The following is an 18359-nucleotide window of genomic DNA, read 5'->3' as shown; positions in this document are numbered from 1 at the left end:
AAATACAATGCATTTTTAAAGGTTTCAAAAATTAAATCCTATATAAAAAAACATAAGTTTTGCTTGTCCTTCACTATTGTGGTTTCTTTCTTGTTGTGTAAAATATCAGCATACTCACCAGTATGTAGGAAGAACATATTCTGAATTATCTTTCATACATTACCTTATGGTTTCCTCAGCATCATTGGCTGTGTGCTCCTGACAGTGGGGCGTATTTTGGCAATGTAGAAGCATGGTTTCCTACTTGCTCTTACACATGAGCCAAATGGGTAAACAGCTGGGAGCTCCTGGCCCTGGAGAAGTCTATTCTGAAGAGATCAAATCACTGACATAGAGCATAATCTTAGTAGCTCCTTAACTTTTGCTGTGTAAGACAGATTAAGAGAAAAATTAATAAAACATTCTAAAATTAATAAAAGTGAATGTTTTTCACAATTGTATAAAATAATTTATATGTCTCTTTGTAAACCCTAAATATACAATGAATCGACAAAATGAAATAACTGAAATTGCAGGTATCTGACACAGGCCAAATATCTGACATCTTTGTGTTTTACTAACTGAAATTATTATAAGATCATCCACTAGGCATGACTTTTCTGCCTACTATGTATATCAAAACAATTTATGGAAGTCTCCCATATGGATTATGGTTCTATTTTAATTTCTAAATAGTTTTGATTTTCACATTTAGATATTCCACTGTGGACACAAAATCTTTATAAAAGACCTTTTTTATAACTACAATTTTGCTCATATAGATACTTTATATTTCTTAGTGCTTGTTGCTTTAAACTTTTAAAATATTGCTTCCAAATCAATCAATGTGATACACCACATTAACAAATTGAAAGATAAAAACCATATAGTTATCTCAATAGATGCAGAGAAAGCCTTTGACAAAATTCAACATCCATTTATGATTAAAAAAAAAAAAAAACCCTCCAGAGAGCAGGCATAGAAGGAAGATACCTCAATATAATCAAAGCCATATACAATCACCCCACAGCAAACACTATCCTCAATGGTGAAAAACTTAAAGCATTTCCCCTAAAGTCAGGAACAAGACAAGGGTACCCACTTTCACCACTACTACTCAACACAGTTATGGAAGTTTTAGACATAGCAATCAGCGAAGAAAAAGAAATAAAAGGAATCCATATTGGAAAAGAAGAAGTAAAACTCTCACTGTTTGCAGATGACATGATTCTCTACATAGAAAACCCTAAAGACACCACCAGAAAAATTACTAGTTACCAGAAAATACTAATCAATGAATACAGTAAAGTTACAGGATATAAAATTGATACACAGAAATCCCTTGCATTTACATACACTAACAATGAGAAAACAGAAAGAGAAATTAAGGAAACAATTCCATTACTATTGCAATGAAAAGAATAAAATACTTAGGAATAAATCTACCTAAAGAAACAAAAGACCTATATAAAAAAAAAAAAACTATAAAACACTGATGAAAGAAATCAAAGATGACACAAATGATGAAGAAATATACCATGCTCATGGATTGGAAGAATCAATATAGTGAAAATGAGCATACTACCCAAAGCAATCTATCGATTCAATGCAATCCTTATCAAGCTACCAATGGTATTTTTCAGAGAACTAGAACAAATAACTTCACAATTTGTATGGAAATACAAAAAAAACCTTGAATAGCCAAAGCAATCTTGAGAAAGAATGGAACTGGAGGAATCAACCTGCCTGACTTCAGACTATACTACAAAGCTACAGTCATCAAGACAGTATGGTACTGGCACAAAGACAGAAATATAGATCAATGGAACAAAATAGAAAGCCCAGAGATAAATCCACGTGCCTATGGGCACCTTATATTTGACAAAGGAGGCAAGAATATACAATGGAGAAAAGACAATCTCTTTAAAAAGGTGTGCTGGGAAAACTGGTCAACAACATTTAAAAGAGTTAAACTAGAACACTTTCTAACACCATACACAAAAATAAACTCAAAATGGATTAAAGATCTAAATGTAGGACCAGAAACTATAAAACTCCTAGACAAAAACATAGGCAAAACATTCTCTGACATAAATCACAGCAGGATCCTCTATGACCCACCTCCCAGAGTAACAGAAATAAAAACAAAAATAAACAAATGGAACCTAATTGAACTTAAAAGCTTTTGCACAACGAAGGAAACTATAAGCAAGGTGAAAAGACAGCCTTCAGAATGGGAGAAAATAATAGCAAATAAAGCAACTGACAAAGAATTAATCTCAAAAATATACAAGCAACTCCTGCAGCTCAATTCCAGAAAAATAAATGACCCAATCAAAAAATGGGCCAAAGAACTGAACAGACATTTCTCCAAGGAAGACATACAGATGGCTAACAAACACATGCAAAGATGCTCAACATCACTCATTATCAGAGAAACGCAAATCAAATCTGCAATGAGGTACCATCTTCACGCTGGTCAGAATGGCTGCTATCAAAAAGTCTACAAACAATAAATGCTGGAGCTGCTGCTGCTGCTGCTAAGTCGCTTCAGTCATCTCCAACTCTGTGCAACCCCAGAGACGGCAGCCCACCAGCCTTCCCCGTCCCTGGGATTCTCCAGGCAAGAACACTGGAGTGGGTTGCCATTTCCTTCTCCAGTGCATGAAAGTGAAAAGTGAAAGTGAAGTTGCTCAGTCGTGTCCGACTCTTAGCGACCCATGGACTGCAACTTACGGGGTGTGGCAAAAAGTTTACCTTCTTACACTCTTGGTGGGAATGCAAACTAGGACAGCCACTATGGAGAACAGTGTGGAGACTTGTTAAAAAAAAACTGGAAATAGAACTGCCATAGGACCCAGCAATACCCACTGCTGAGCATACACACTGAGGAAACCAGAATTGAAAGAGACACATGTACCCCAATGTTCATCACGTCACTGTTTACAATAGCCAGGACATGGGAGCAACCTAGATGTCCATTGGCAGACGAATGGGTAAGAAAGCTGTGGTACAAATACACTCAGTTATTAAAAAGAATGCATTTGAATCAATTCTAATGAACTGAAGAAAATGAGACTCTTTCACTAAGCATGTTTGAAGTTAAAATAATTTTACATTTACTCTATTGTCTTCTACCAGTTTAGTTTCAAATAAGTGTTTTGTAGATAGCCTATTTGTTCTACATTGGTGCGTATAAAGAAATTTTCCTAAAATACTACTTTTACAATTCAAAAGTAACGTATAGGTGACCTTCTGAAATATCTGCGTAAGGAGGTTGAGAAATTCTCTCAAGTGTAAAGTGACAATAAAAGTGAACAAAATAATCAAAAACAACCATTTAAAATCTCTGGAAATTGACTAGAGAGAATACAAGTTGAAAAAAAAATTTTTTTTTTTCATGAAAATGCCCTGATTCTCAGTAAAAGCAGTTGGAATCTTTGACATGTAAACCAGAGGCTGCTTCTTTCTAGCCTCCAGTAACTAGTTGGGAGTTTATGTTCTGGGTGGTATTGCCAGTTTCCATCATCGCCCTATAACTCTGACCCTGTGATGCAGCAAATCCACTCTAAACAAGAAGAAAAGGACATTAAAAATAGCTACACCCTCCTGCATCCAGTTGTAGCTCCAGTGCAACGAGATCCAATTCTACGGCTGTGAAGGTCGGAATTTCACATTATACTCAACACCAGAACTATGTCCAAGAAACTGTATTCATGGATCCACCTGACATATTTGACTTTATGTAGAGGAGAGCATGGAAAAATCCATTTCAAAGACAGGTTGTAGAAATCACTGTGGTAAATAATTTGGGAGGGCTAATATCACTGTGATGCAAGGGTGGGGGCAAGAGAAATTGCAGACTGTCTAGAAATCTAATGAGGAGAGCTGGGAATAGATTTAGTCATCCAGGGTTTTTCTAATGTCAAACTTCAACCCTCTTGTCCAGAAGTTTGTGCACATGTGCAAGGCTATGCCTGTTCAGGAGACACCAGAGAAATTTGTAAGCAACTGGCTCTGGCTGTATATGGGGCTGACTTTTAATATCCTCTACAATGAAAGTATTCCAAAACTACACACAGATACAATCCAAAGGCTTAGAGTCTTATGGCCTAAGTTTTAAGCACGCGGCCTCTGATCAATCACAGGCTGATCACCAAGTTAAGCACACCTCCAACAATCCTGGTGAAAGACTAAGTGCTTTTCTCTTAAGATTTTCAGCAATATTCTTTCTGCCCACTCAGCACAGCACTCCTAGTCAATATCTTACTGGAGATTCAGCTAGGGTTTAGGCAAGAGAGAAAAAAAAGAGAGAGAGAAAGAAAATCTGGATATATTGAAAAGGAAGCATTAAACTTGACTTTTCTCATAGACAACATAAGCTTGTATGCTGAAAATAATAGGGAATATATACTTATGTACATAGACACACACACATACAACTATGAGTTCCATCAGTTTCAAGTTAAAGGGTTAAATATACACTTTTAATAGAAAGAAAACTCAAAAAAATTACATTAGTGTTAAAAATAAAATATTTATGAATAAATTTAAGTAGCATGCAATTATATGCTGAAAAACAGCAAAACAACTTTAAGGAAAATATAGTCAGAACTGATAAAAATAAGCGTGAAAACATCTACGAACAAGGTCAGGAAGACATAAAGGGAAACATATGGATTTGTGAAACATAACTGAGAATTCTGAAATTAATTATTTCATATATGGTCCATTGATTTTCAATAAAAATGCAAAAATGCTAAAAATACTCAATGAGGAGAGGATAGTCTTTTAAACAAATCACCAGAAGACAATGGGATATCCAATTCAATACAATGACTGTAGATTCTTACCTCATATTGTACAAGAGGTTTAACTCAGAATAAAGCATATACTTAAATATAAGTGATAAAACTATAAAACTCTTCCTTAGAGTCTTCAAGATTAGGATTAAGTCTTCCTGAATTAGACAATATGTGAGCTTCCCTAGTGACTCAAAGTGTAAAGAATCTGGCTGTCATGCAGGAGACCCAGATCTGATCTCTGGGTCAGGAAGATCCATGAAGGGAATAGCTATCCACTCCAGTATTTTTCCTGGAAAATTCCATGGACAGAGGAGCCTTGCAGGCTACAGTCCACAGGTCACAAGGAATTGGACATGCCTGAGTGACTAACACTTTCAAATATTTGTTAGGTATTGCATAAACATAGTAAGAAATAAAATTGAAAAATGGAAATATGGACTTAGTCAAAATTAAAAGTTTTGTTTTTCAAAAAATTCCTTAAATAAAGTGAACAGGTAAGCTGTATACTAGAAGAAAATATTCACAATTATATATTCTATAAAGAACTTATATGCAGACTATATAAGGAAATTTTAGAACTCAAAAATATGAATAGCGCAAAAAAATATCAGCACAGAAATCTGAATAAGGCTTTCACTAAAGTTGACATTCAGTTGGCCAAAAAACATGTGAAAAAGTTCAGGAATCAATAATCTATAGAAAAAAGCAAATTCAAACCAAAGGAGATACTACTTCATATCTATTCAAATATTTGTAGTTAAGAAGTCAGACAAGTCGTTAGGGACATGCAAATTAAAACAGTTAGACATGCCCCTACACACCATTTGAGTGGCCAAATCCAAAACACTGACAACACCAAATGTGGGCAAGAGAACTTTCATTCATTGCTGGTGATGTTGCAAAAGGGTACAGCAACTTTAGAAGAGAGTTTGGTGGTTTCTTATACCATAAAACATGATATTACCAGACAGTCAGCAATCCTTCTCCTATGTATTTACCTAAAAGAATTAAAAACTTTTGTCCACATAAATACTTGCACATATATATTTATAAGAGCTATATTACTAATTGCCCAAACTTGGAAGCAATCAAAATGTCCTTCAGTAGGTGAAAAAACTGTGCTGTAGCCAGACAACTGAATATTATTCAGTGATAAGAAATGAGCTACCAAGTCATGAAAAGACATAAAGGAAACTTAAAAGCAATTACAAAGTGAAAGAAGTCTATCTAAAAAGGCTACAAACTAGGATTTCAATATTCTGGAAGAGGCAAACCAGTGGAGACAGTGGAAAGGATCTTTAGTTGCCAGGGGTGTGTTGCAGAGTGGGAAAGGATAAATAGGCAGAGAACAGAGAATACTTAGAGCAGTGAAAATAGTCTGTATGATACTATAACAATGGATACACATCATTATACATTGTTCAAACATATAGAATGCACAACACCAAGAGTTAAACTTATGTAGACTATGGAGTCTAGGTGATAACGATCTGTCAGTATAAGTTCGCCTATTGTATAGATATTTCACTCTGCTGTGGAATGTTAGTAATGAAAGAGGATGTGCATGCCTAAGGGAAAGGGTATATGAGAAATCTCTATCTTCTCAGTTTTGCTGTGAACTTAAATCTGTATTTAAAAAATAAAAATTATTTGTAAAAGTAAGACAATGACAATGTAGGTAAGTATATGGAGAAACTAGAATATCATAGATTGTTAGTGAGTATATAAAATGGTGTAGCCTATTTGGAAAATAGTTTGACAATTTCTTAAAATCTTAAACATAGATTTACCATATAAGCAAGCAATTGTACTTCTAAGTATATATTCAAGATAAATAAAAACATTTGTAAACCCAAAGACTTGTATATGAATATTCATTGCCACATTATTTGTAATAACCCAAAGAAAAACCCAAAGAAAAACAATGAATAGAATCATGTATTTGGGTACTTTTCCTTAAAGTAATCAAACGTTTTGTAAAGTTATTTAGTGAGAAATAAAATGAGAGGAATATGGAGTTTCCTTAATATACCAGTCCTAGAACTGAACTCTTAATTTATTAGGCAATGGAGTGTCACCTAACAGAAAAATCAGAGAGGGAGAAATAATAAACAGCTGCTCTTCAGAAAAATTAATTCATAACTACATCCCTAGTTCCTTTTCAGTAACATGTCCACAATAGCCAGACAATGCAAAGACCCAACTTTTTATTTCTTTGTAATTTTCTTTTCCTGAACACAATAGGGCAAGGACTTGAACTGAACAATGGAGAAAAATCTCTATTGTTTTAGTTGGCAAAACTAAGGAGAACATCTGACTTACTTTGAATGTTAGTGGTCACAGTGCTAAGGACTTTTACCACCTATTTTTACAACAAAACCACTGTTTGCAGACTCCAAATATATATTAGAATATTGACATATTTATGTATCTAGTTTGGCTGTAGCTTGTATTCTGGATCTATTAAAAAGGACAGATTGCAAAATAAATTTGATATCAAGTGTTTATACTTTATGCATATAATAATAGAGGCTATTTGGAGAAGAGAACATTACTAGAATTTATCAGGACTTCATTTACTGGAAAAAATTACACTAACCTGTATTTACTGTAGCTTGTGAGTGCCATAAGATTATATACAGTAATTGGCTGGTGGCATATTTTCAAATCATTACAAAGCCCAGGGTCTTCATAAATCATCAGTTAAGAAGCACTCATCCAACACTATTCTTTAGTAGAAAATATATATAAGAAAAGTTTTATTTTAAATTAGTTCTAAGAGTAAAGTTTTCCAATTTTTTAAAATACCCAATTTACTTAGCTAAATCCCAGGTTAGCTTTAAAATACTGCCCAAAGAGATGAGTTGAACAATATCCATATTCACCTTAACAGGACAATAACAATAAAAAAGAAAGGAAAGGAAAAAAATGTGCATGTAGTTTGATGAATGCCTAACTATAACTCTAAGTTTATTGATATGCAACTACTGATAGAACATGCAGAGTTAAAGCAAAACCAAAGTTAGAATTTATGATATTCTTAAGCAAGGGAAGCAATTAGAGAAGTCATAAAATAATACTTGAAATATTTTATTAGATTCAAAAAATTACTGTTGGGCAAAAAGCAACATAAAGTTAAAAGCTAAAAAAAGAGGCAAGGAAAATACTTCAGCTGTTATGAGTCAGATGTTGTAGCTCTGATGGTACTTTTATGTGTCAAATTCTCTGGGTCACTGAGTGCCCAGATATTTGATTAAAACTTTTTTCTAGGTGTGTCTTTCATGGTGTTTCTGGAGGAAATTAATATTTCCATAGTCCTTCTGCATTAACATTTACATAATTATTATTTGGATCAATAATTACCACTTAAATAAGTAATTTTAACATGCAAAGCAGATTGTTCTCACCAATGTAGATGAGCCTCAGTCAATCTGTTGAAGGCCTGAAAAGAATAAAAGTTTAAATAAGAAGCAATTATTCCTCTCTGCCTGATTGTCTTCTAGCTGGAACATCCATCTTCTGCCTTCAGGTTTAGACTGACTGAACTATACCATCGGCTTTCCTGGGCCTCCAGCTTGCCAACTGCAGATCTTGTACTTAGCCTCCATACTCCCATGAGGCAATTCCTTATCGTAGTTGTGTGTGTGTGTGTGTGTGTGTGTGTGTGTGTTAGTCACTCAGTTGTGGCCAACTCTTTGGGACCCCATGGACTGTAGCCCACCAGGCTCCTCTGTCCATGGGATTTTCCAGGCAAGAATACTGGAATGGGTTGCCACGCCCTTCTCTAGGGGAACTTCCTGACCCTAGGATCGAACACAAGTCTCCTGCACTGCAGGCAAAATCTTTACCAGCTGAGCCATCACTGAAATCCCTAATTATATACACATATATACATACATATGTATACATATGTATATGATATACATATATATATATATATATATATATATATGGCTTCCCTGGTGGCTCAGCTGGTAAAGAATCTGCCTGCAATGAGGGAGACCTGGGTTCAATCCCTGGGTGGGGAAGATTCCTTGGAGAAGGGAACAGCTACCCACTCCAGTATTCTGGCCTGGAGAATTCCATGGACTTTATAGTTCATGGGGTGGAAGAGTCAGACAGACGGCCACTTTCACTTTCATGTATGTATTTATTTTTTAATTTACAAGTAATTATGTATACACATATACACATATTTCTATTTCTTTGGAGAACCTAAAGCGAACCAATAACAAACATTCGAAAGAACTGACTCCCAAAATGTATGAAAACAATAAATCTAATTCAATAGAAAAATAGAGTTATAGGTGAACCGTAAAGTGGTAGAGTGCTTTACCTCGGACGGTAAAGCATCTACCTACAATGCGAGAGACCTGGGTTTGATCCCTGGGTCAGGAAGATCTCCTGGAGAAGGAAATGGCAACCCACTCCAGTACTCTTGCCTGGAAAATCCCATGGACAGAGGAGCCTAGTCCCTGGGGTCGCAAAGATTCGGACACGAATGAGTGACTTCACTTTCACTTTCACATAGAAAAGAAAGAAGGAAAGAAGGAAAAAAATATAGGGAAAGAATACATAGAGGAAGCCATACTCATTCAAAGCCAGTAAATATTGAAAAAAATAACCAGTGATTGAGAAAATACTGAGAAATATATTGCTGTATTTATCATAAATATAATACCCAGTGAAGATATATGAGGAAGATTTCTCTCATGTGTAACAAATATATTAGAAACAGAGGAGTAGTATTCCAGGGAATCTTCCCTCCCTCCACAGAAGGCCTTCAGGAATAAGATCAAGAACATGGACTGTCACCTTAGTGTGACTGTGTGAGTCAGAGGACAAAGTGCACAGATGATAAATGGAAATTATATAATCAAAGTTGGATTTACTTACCTTTATAGAGGGAAGACATCATTCCATTATTTTTACATTTGAGATAGACTTTACTGAGTAGGTTGTATACATAATTTGCAATAGATAAGTCTGAAGGAAGATTAGAGATAGAAACATAAATCAGTGAGAGATCTTTGAGTCTGTTTCCTTGTAGAGGAGATCCCTTCAAACACATTAACTCAGCTGGAAAGATTCTATAAAAAGAAAATTGCTTTTACCAGTATGCACTCAGAGGCTATGCCATTTCACTTTACCCTCTGGACAGTCATGGAAGAAGTTTGTGGTTGGCCTAATAGAAAAGGTTATAATTAAGGTACAGGAATGGCCAGAAGGCAAACTTCTTTATGAAAACTTTTCTTTTAGTGAGTTAATAATATTTAAAAAACACTAATGTTGCAATATAAGCCATTGTAAATACATATATAATAAATAGCTCAAATATATTCAACATGGAAGCACATAGTATTTTAAAGATAAAAATTTTATTACTTAAAACTTTAAAATATAGGTGCTGTTTAGTTGCTGTTTAGTTGCTTAGTCATGTCTGACTCTGGACCCAATGGACTGTAGCCTGCCAGGATCCTCTGTCCATGGGATTTCCCAGGCAAGAATACTGGAGTGGGTTGCCATTACCTTCTCCAGAGATCCTCCCCACTTAGGGATTGAACCCACGTCTCCTGCACTAGCAGGCAGATTTTTTACCATGGTCACGTTTACCACAGCCATCAGAGAAGTTCCCCTATATTGCCTTACTTACCTCCTAATGAAGGACATTGCTACAGCTAGAATTATAGGTGGCCAATTACCTTTATTTTTACTGCAGGTATTTCAGTAAACCTGCTTTTTAGACAAACATGGAAGGGAAAAGGAAAGGAAACTAAAATGTCTGTTGTTGTTACATTACTACAAATATACTATGTATGTGATTATCTGACCAGTTTAAAAGAAAATCAAACAAAAAAACTGTAGCCATAGCACAATTTAAAACATTAAGAAAAGTTTATATTTAGAAGTCCCTCTGTGTACACTCAAAAGTTTCTTTAGGTTTTCTTCCTAAGGGGATAATAACAACTATTATATTATAAATAAACAAGTATATTATTTAGATCCCACTTAACTGCACTGGTTAATGCTGCTAAGAACCAAACTCTGAACACTGAATAAAACAAAGCAGAAAGATGAGTTTATGGCAAGGGTTTTGATCACCACACTCTGAAATGCAAGGCTAAGAGAGCAGTGAATTTCAAGGTGCTCACAGAGTAAGGGATTTTTACAGAGTAAACATCGAAGTCATTTGGTTTTTTCAGCTGGTTGGTTGCCTAGTGGAAGGGTAGCTGAGTCAGTGGAATAAGGAAGTCCAGAGATATCATGAGCAACCTTGGAGTTTGAAGAGTAGCTGGTGTCTTCTACTGATTTCTGAGAAGAGCTGTAAATTCCTGTGAAGCTATGTTGCTTCCTTTATGCACCTCATTGATCTCCTCCATTTTGTCCCTGACCTAAGTGACTCCATTTTAGTTTGGTTTTACAATTTGAAAATGAATTTTAAAATGGTTTCTCCCTGTAACAGTGGTTGAGAAACTCCAGTGTTCCATATCAGTCACAATACATTCCTTTAACTTAATTTTTAACCTTTCCAGTCTGTTATATATAAAATGCACTCATAATGTGATTTCAATTTTCATTTCCCTGATAATTAATCAAGCTAAGCAAATGGAAAAACAGTGATTCTTAGTTAAAAGTTTTAAAATATAGCTTCAAATAAATGGTTAAAATTTAAGACATTAAATTCTATTTATCCTCTACAGAAAGGTTTTTGATTTCCAAACTAAAATAAAAAATTTTAAAGTTTCTTTAGAAATTTAAAACTTCTTCATTAACTGAAACCTATGCTTTTCATTGTTTTTTTTAGGAAAATCTGTAAAACTTTTCAGAAGAAAATTTACTTAAGAATAGCAATCAAGCACTTTGTAGGACAATAAAGACATTAATAATACTTTGTTATTACTCATGATATTATTCTCTCTCAAGTTTAATAGCTTATAATTTTTTTTTTTGGCAGTATAAGGAAATTAGCTCTGCTTCCTGGCACAATTAGTTATAAGTCCTTCATTTTCATTCTGTTGTAGACTGAAGGACAAATCAGTGATAACAGAATCAAGCACTTGGGTAGTCAGCTAAGATTCTTGTCTCGCAGTAATTTATCATGTAAATGGTGCCTGCTTTTTTTTTAATGGAAATTTGAAAACAGCTTTCTGCATGATTGAAGATTTTGTTGTAGCACATCCCAACATATAAGAAATGTAACTTTTCTCTGCAAGATAGTAGGATGATCAGTGTGATAACTTTTGAAATGTCATAATTAGTTGAACATATGCATATTTTTCCAAACCATCTATTGTTCTTTCAGAATTTTCTGTGTATGTAGTACTTGCCCTCTAAATAAAGCTTATAATATTATAAAAATCTGTGAAAAGTAATATCTTGGAAAGTCAAGTTTATAAAGTATATATGTGTATATTTCTTTTCCTTTTAACCTATCTTACTTGAAGGTTTTACTGCTGCTGTTTATTTGCTAAGTTGTGTCCGACTCTTTGGATCCTGTGCACTGTAGCAGGTCTGGCTTATCTGTCCATGGGATTTCCCAGGCAAGAATACTGAAGTGGGTCACCACTTCCTATTCCAGGGAATCGTCCAGACCTAGGAATGGAACCTGTGTCTCCTGCTTGGCAGGCAGATTCTTTACTACAGAGCCACCTGGGAAGCCCTCTTAAGGTATTAAAGCAATATTAATATATTAAGACAGCATATACATTAACAAATGTGTCTATTGAATATATAATAACATAAAAAGTCTAGGTGATTATTGGTTTGAATCAGATAAATAAATGTTTATAAATATATAAAACACAGAATTTATTTTTCTTGGGGCTTTCAGCACCATATAAAGAAACTAAAGTTGTTTTCATCTAAATATATAATACATGAAGTTGATATTGCAGCCAATAGCTAAAAATATGGATATGCTCAAATATTTGAGGCTTATCCTTAAGGAAAGAATATGCCAATGAACCCACGACTATGAAAATAAAACGATGACTTTAAAAGTAGTTTTTAACCCATCCTGAGGGAAACTGATTTTTTTTTTTAAATTAAAGTAGTCATTCTTTACTAAAAATCATTCAACTACTATATTGAATTGACTATATGGGGAATTTTACTGTGGGATTATAATTTTATGGATTGCTTCATATTTTGTTGTTAAATTATTTCAGTTGACATAAATATAAGGTCAATTACATTATCTAAATGTAAGGTCAATTTTACTATCCAACTTTTTATTTCTCGTTTGAATATGTTTATACTTTTAATTGGGACTTCCCTAGTGGCTCAGATGGTAAAGCATCTGCCTATAATGCAGGAGACCTGGGTTCAATCCCTGGGTCAGGAAAATCTCCTGGAGAAGGAAATGGCAACCCACTCCAGTATTCTTGCCTGAAAAATCCCATGGATGGAGGAGCCTGGTAGCTACAGTTCATGGGGTTGCAAAGAGTCAGACACGACTGAGTAACTTCACTTTCACACATTCAATTTTAAGATACTTTGTCAATAATTTTAAAAATACTAAAATATTATTTTAATTAAAAATTTTAAAATATATACACACACATATATATTAACATATATATATATATATGTGCAAACAATGTTGTCTTCAGATTTAGTATCCACAGTCCATGGAATCACAAAAGTCGGACAGGATTTAGTGACTAAACCACCAGCACCTCATAATTCTCCTTGGTCTTTTTTAAGTATATCTCTCTTAAGTATATCTTAAGTATATCTTAAGTATATCTCTACATGTCCCCTATGTATCTAGGCATTCCTGCTGATCCATTTGCATAGTTAATAATTTCAGGATGCCATCGTTTACAACCATGTTTCTCTGAAGTTATTGTTTCCATGTCACTGCAGTGGCAACCTTTTGGAATTGATTGACCAACTAAGAAGCCCCATGACTGTCATAAACATTTCCTTTGAGAGAATTAAATGCACAATGGTAGTAGTGAGTACTGTTGTGGGATCTAACAAATCCCTAGTTATACGATTCAATGAGACATCTGTACATTGCTGTAAAGTGTTGGGAATTATACATAGAATGCAAAATGATTTTCATTATGTGTCTATCCAAACTTTAAGGCATTTTACAATTATAATATATTAAGTTGTTCCCCATTAACATATAGATAGAGGCAAGTTTCTCCATTGATTTCCTAGACAGGAAAAGTTTGCATTGTTTTACAGAAAACTTATTGTATAATCCAATCTACTTTCTCTTGAAATTTTTAAACATGTTATTGCTTCTATAACTATTATGTCTCTTCTATTCAAGATATTCTGCTTCCCATTGCTGACATGGATATTACAGATATCCTTCAGTACAGAGTAATGTATGTGACTTTATGAAAGTATGGTTCGACCCAGTACAGCCAAAAATAAAAAAAATCTTTAAACAAAGAGTGATTCATACATTTGCTATACAGTCATGGATGGAATATCCCAACATGCAGAATTGGACATGTAAATTATCCACACTGGGTATTGTGATTTCATTGATAGTATGGGTATGTTCAAAGACTATGGGAGGTCTGAAATTGTAACAAGATGATAAACCTAGTCATTCCTGAAAAAATTCATCAGTGTAGGTAAGTTTGTCTATCTTCTGTAAACAGAGGTGTACAAGATGGACAGGATATTGAAAAAGTCCCTTTGGTCTGGAGTCAATAACAGAAGCAATATTTTGCATTTTGAATAAAACTCATTTCATAAACATTACTGAAAAGGTAAGTTGAAGACGAAAACCCTTGGCGCAGGAAAGATTTTTCGTAGATCTTTCCTAATTAAGACAGTCATTAATTAGCTTATCTATGGAAATCTCAGAATATATTTTACTCCATAATATGACTGATTCCACAGTTTAACTGCTGAGCTGCAGCAATTGTTGTTTTCCACCTTTTTTTTTTTTTCCCCCAGGAGAGACTGATAAGCAGCAAAACTGACTACTGTGGACATTTTAATATTCAGTTCACCTCTTTTGCCCTTTGCCTTGGGGCAGCCGGCACATTTTGCACAACCTGAATGGTAGCAGGATTTGGAAAAATTCACCTCAGGGAAATTAAAACTGCAGACACAGTCAAGGGACCTGTGATTACAAATAATCCATAAACGGCATTATTTGGCAATACTGAGTGCAAACTCAAGAGGTTTGATTCTTCGGTGTTTCTTGTGTACCCACATGCACTGTAAATTGCTTTTATGTTTGTCACCTTTGTCTTAAATCAAATTGCATATGACAACAAAAACAGTATTTTTTGTGTGTAATGAACAGATTGCAGTAGATATTATTAGAAATATTTGCACAACTTCCCAAATACACATACACATATACACATATACATACACTCACTCACACACACAGACACACACACACACAACTGCTAGTTCTTCATTGTTGTGGGTATTCAGGTGGGGGCCACGAAGAGATCATTTTCTTGGGTGCTGGAGTGTTGTCTGCTGATTGCTCACAGCTGAGACTCTCTCTAAGGCTATCCTCTGTAAGAGGAAGCTGCCCCATTCAAGATGACGTTTCCCTCCTCCTCTCCTTTGTGGCCTTCATCCAATGATTGATCCTTTCAAGTCAAAGGCCCATGGGCCAAGTTTCTGTTTTAGACATCTCTGAAGGGGCATCCTAGCTTACTTTCAACTTTTCCATCAGTAAATCCTTCTTTCCTTGCACCCTCACAAGTGTTTTATTTTTCCCCCCAAATTCCGCTCCAAGAAAAATACCTAGTGCAAACACTAGTCTGTGTCCAAGGAAACCCAATCTTTGTTTAGTGATCAAATATATAAGATGTCCTTCACAGAGGGAGGGGGAAAAAGACAAATTCAAGTTCTACACCTCCACTCAGCTTGCTTTATTGATGCTGAGTCATTTCAAGGTAATCACTGCTCCATTTCCTAGAAGAGGAAAATTTTAAAGAATTTCTTCAAGATTGGTCTTAGAAAGCTTGGAATGAATTTCAGCTTTTCAGCTCCTATTTTATCTTAGTTGGGAAAGGATTTCAGAATGCCAGATTTTACCTGACAATAACATAGCAATAAAACTATAAATAATATAAATATAAATATAAATATAAATATAAATAACATACTTGATTTTTGTGTTTTTCAGAACATTAGCTTTTGCATGTTTTCTATTAAGAAATTTAACACTTTTCAGGATGTGTTATAGAAAAGCATTACCTCTGATAATGACTTGGATTTCCTCTCTAGGAAACAGTCCCTGTCTCTTCAAATATTTGTGATCAGTCATGTCTGACTCTTTGGGACCCCATGGATTATGCCCACCAGGCTCCTCTGTCCATGGGGCTTCCCAGGCAGGAATACTGAAGTGGGTGCTATTTCCTCCTCCAGGGGATATTCCCAACCCAGGTATTGAACCCACATCTTCTGCATCTCCTGCATTACAAGTGGGTTCTTTACCGTTGAGCCACGGGGGAAGCCCTTCAAATATATACGTAGAACACCAGAATTTCAGAGCTTCATTCCCAGGAGTCCAGTGCAGAACTGTGCACATTTGGCTTCTAGAAGTCTAAAAGCCAATACGTGGTTTGAGACTTACTAAAGGATCAATATGCTGATGATACTTTATGTTGCTGAGAAGAATATTTACTGACCCTCATCGTTTCACTTTTGTTATTCAGTAAAGGTCATGTGGGCTTCCCAAGTGGCCGCTAGTGATGAAGGACGTACCTATGCAGGAACCCTCCTAATGCAGCGAATGCATGAGATGGGGTTCAATCCCTGGATCAGGGCAATCCCCTGGAGTAGGAAATGGCTACCCACCCACCCCAGTATTCTTGCCTAGAAAATTCCATGGGCAGTGGAGCCTGGTGGGCTACAGTCCATGGGGCCAGAAAGAATTGGACACAACTGAGCAACGAGAACAGTACAAAGGTCATGTAAAGATTTTACATTGTGCCTCTTTATAATGTTTTCTAAATTTTCTTTGTAAATGTCCTATATAAAGGCTTCTCTTAAAAAAGTGCTATTTATATAGTACAGACCATATACTTTGAAATCAACCATATCTATTTTGCATTGTTGCTATGCCATTTAAAATAATAATCTAACATACATTTTCTGAGGACTCAAAGGGCCAATATGTTTACTTAAATAGCAAAAATAGTAATAAGACCTATAGTTAGGAATGACACAAAAATTTAATTACATAATTTATTCAGAACACAAAGCATAGTACTGGCATGTAGTCAGCATTAAAAACTACAACAATAGTAGTAAAGAATGATTATTAGCTTTATCAATTCACTGAAAGATTTTAAATCATTTTTATTATTTCTCTAAACCTTAATTACATTATTTCTTCTACCAAAGATAACATTTTAAAATTGGTGTGATGTATCTTAATGAATTCAACTCCTTTAAAATTATGCTCTTGTTTTCATGGGTCTCCTTTATTCTGTCCTTCAGGTAGTGCGACCTCTCATACTCTTTGTCTCCCTTCTCCACTCCCTCTGCTCTGAAAACGTGTTCTTACACCCGTTTGATACACTATTTATACCTAGTTATGCTTCCCTGGTGGCTCAGAGGTTAAAGCGTCTGCCTCCAATGCAGGAAACCCAGGTTCGATCCCTGGGTCAGGAAGATCCCCTGGAGAAGGAAATGGCAACCCACTCCAGTATTCTTGCCTGGAGAAGCCCATGGATGGAGGAGCCTGGTAGACTACAGTCCACGGGGTCGCAGAGAGTCGGACATGACTGAGCAACTTCACTTCACTTTATGCATTTTCAATGTATTATCTGTTACAAAGATATTTAGGTTAGAAAAAATCTTTATAGGGATTTAAGGCAGTTTTATTTTGCTAAAAGAATTTTAGGCACCCAAAAGCAGATAGGGTGTAGTGTAAGTGACTGACATTAAGCTTTTGATTGCCAAGGTATCCATTTCAAAGTCATCTGTCTTATATAAACACATTATGAGTTACACAACTATTAATAGGTACAGAGCCTGGGCACCCCACTCATGAAGTTCCTTTTACAGAAATCCCTAGGTGACCCTTCATTTCTCTCCCCATGCTTTCATTCTTGCTCTTATATTTTTAATTCACCAATAGATAATAAATCCTCAAAACCTAGACATCTCACCCTCTACCCCAAAAAAGGCCAGTCCACACTCTCTCTCTCTCTGTGTGGCCCCAGGTGTGTTGTGTACCCTCCAGGACTTATAAATAAATCTTATTTTTCCAAGTTGCATAAATGGTTGTTGCTAAGATGCATCTCGTAGTCACAATAAGAGCCACAAGGGCTGGTCCAGCCACAACACTAGCTCCAGGGAGGGAAATGTCTGTGGGAGATTGGGAACTTGTGACAAGCAGTAAAGGGCCCTGTTCAGTGCCCAGTCACTCTTTAATCAATAACATCCTACTAATAGGCTGTGACCAACATAAAACATAGGTATAACTTTATTTAAGACCTTCAAATCACAGTGGGGAACAACAATTCAGCCTTCACATATATCACAGATACCATGGAAAGTGAAATGCTTAAGAAAGCCAATCCACCCTTTAGGAGAGTATACTCATTTAGTGTTATTATTATACTG

At 35.4% G+C, this 18359-nt stretch overlaps 1 non-coding gene across 1 annotated transcript; it reads left to right on the top strand.

Moving 5' to 3' along the window:
* Positions 1–17330: 17330 nt before the first annotated feature.
* On the top strand, positions 17331–17403 carry TRNAW-CCA (transfer RNA tryptophan (anticodon CCA)). The gene has a single exon. It is a non-coding gene; the product is annotated as a tRNA-Trp (tRNA).
* The last annotated feature ends 956 nt before the right edge of the window (positions 17404–18359 follow it).

The sequence above is a fragment of the Odocoileus virginianus genome, chromosome 12, assembly GCF_023699985.2.
Source record: "Odocoileus virginianus isolate 20LAN1187 ecotype Illinois chromosome 12, Ovbor_1.2, whole genome shotgun sequence".
In the NCBI taxonomy this organism is placed as follows: Eukaryota; Metazoa; Chordata; class Mammalia; order Artiodactyla; family Cervidae; genus Odocoileus; species Odocoileus virginianus.
Note: the sequence above shows the minus strand (reverse complement) of the source record. Positions and strands in the feature narration are given on the sequence as shown.